The sequence below is a fragment of the Pundamilia nyererei genome, unplaced genomic scaffold (genome assembly GCF_000239375.1).
Source record: "Pundamilia nyererei isolate P.nyererei 1_Seehausen unplaced genomic scaffold, PunNye1.0 scaffold00394, whole genome shotgun sequence".
In the NCBI taxonomy this organism is placed as follows: Eukaryota; Metazoa; Chordata; class Actinopteri; order Cichliformes; family Cichlidae; genus Pundamilia; species Pundamilia nyererei.
This window is the reverse complement of record NW_005187795.1, coordinates 114688-116679: the sequence shown is the minus strand read 5'-3', so window position 1 is coordinate 116679 and position 1992 is coordinate 114688.

The following is a 1992-nucleotide window of genomic DNA, read 5'->3' as shown; positions in this document are numbered from 1 at the left end:
GTTTCTATTGATCGCTCTCTCACAGCTTAAACAATGAAACACTTTTTATTAATCATTTTTATACTCTGCTAAATATTTACTGTAATAAGTTATTTTATCGATTTGTTATATTTTCTGTGAATTACTCTCAGTTTCTGTGTAATTGTTGTTTGGATTTATTGGACGTGTGTTTGCTCTGCGAGCAGCTCTGACGAGGAGAAGGAGAGCAGGAAGAAGCAGGTGCGCCCTCTGTTCAGACACTTCAGACGCATCGACGCCTGCCTGCAGCCCAGAGAGGCCTTCAGAGGCTCCGACGAGAGTACGACGCCCTCGCACGCACACAAACACACACAGAGTTTGAATGCAAATACACCTGCAGTCTGTGGCAGGGATAAACAAATCACACAGCGACACACCCAGAACACACACACACACACGCACAGCATCAGGAGAGCAAGAACAGCAGGGTGCTGCGTGTGTGTGTCTGTGTGTGTGTCTGTGTGTGTGTCTGTGTGTGTGTCTGTGCGTGTCCTGCAGTCAGGCAGGTTTATTTGCAGTCATACTCCCGGCAAATTTTGACTTAAAGTTACTTTTATTCAACCAGCAAGTTGTTTTTTTCCCTTTTTCATGTAATTTGTCCCAACTGATACAAAATGACACAAGTGTCTCCTGAAAGATAAGAAGATGATGTACAAGAAGCATTATTGTGGGAAAAATGATCAGCGTTTTGATACATTAGAGCAAAAAGTGTCAGAATTGTTCGCACCCTTCTCAATGATCAATAGAAAAAGCTTTATTGGCTTTTACAGCAATCAAACGCTTCCTGTTCTTGCAGAGCAGCTTTTTGCACGTCTCCACAGGTATTTTTGCCCACTCATCTTTTGCAATGAGCTCCAAATCCTTCAGTTTGGAGGGTCCTCTTGCCATCACCCTGGTCTTTCGCTCCCTCCACAGATTCTCAGTTGGATTCAGGACTCTGGCTGAGCCGCTGCAACACGTTAGTGTTGTCTGCTAACGTTTATTCAGCACGTTTGCTGTGTTTTGGGTCATTGTTGTGTCCAAGGCCACGTTCCTCTGCAGACTGCCTGGTGTCATTGAATCTTCATGGATCTGTTTTTCATGGTGCCGTTCACTGTGATTGGTTCCCTGGTCCATTGGCTGAAAAACAGCCCCAGCATTAGGTTCCCACCACCGTGTTAGACAGCGGGGGCGGCGCTCTTCGGGTTGAAGGCTTCTACTTTTTCACGCCGAATGAAGGAAACATCATAGTGACCAAACAATTCAATTTTTGTTTCATCAAAACACAGACGACCAGAAGCATTTGAAGGCCGAGCGAGCTTTTGTGCTTTTCTGTAGGTCCTGTTTCCTAATCTCAGTCTATTATAACCGAGGAAGACGTGTTTAATCTCTCTATTACAGCTTATTTAAGACTAAGAAATGCCTCGACCGCGTGCTGCCATTGAGCGCTTTGGTCCCGTAACGTGTTTACTTTTTACTTTACACCAGTTTTTCATGTGAGACCTGTGTCATGGAAAACAGACTAAGCTGATCAGCTGATCAGGACTGAGAGAGATGCTTAAAATGTTCAGAGAGGAGAGAAAGCTGCTGGATGCAGCCATGGAGCTCCTACATGCAGCTGGACGCCACAGAATGACGGAGCAATGTACAGCCGGGAGTCAGGGTGACCTCTGTTCAGTTTCTCTGCTTAGTTTGTTCTTATAGTTCTAACTGTGTTCAGAGCGTCGACAGACGTGCTTGGAAACACATGTATGAGTAACCACATTTTGAGTGGCAGTTACTATAGTAACGACAAGCCATGATGTCACGTGACTGCAGCCATCTTTGATGCTGCGCTCTCAGAGGACTCACTGACATCATCGTGTGTGTGTGTGTGTTCAGTCTTCTGCAGGGTGTACACTCCGGATCATTCCTACGTCACCATCAGGAGCCGTCTGTCCTGCCGGGTTGGAGAGATTCTGGCTCTGGTCAAAGAGAAGCTCCAGTACAGCGAAG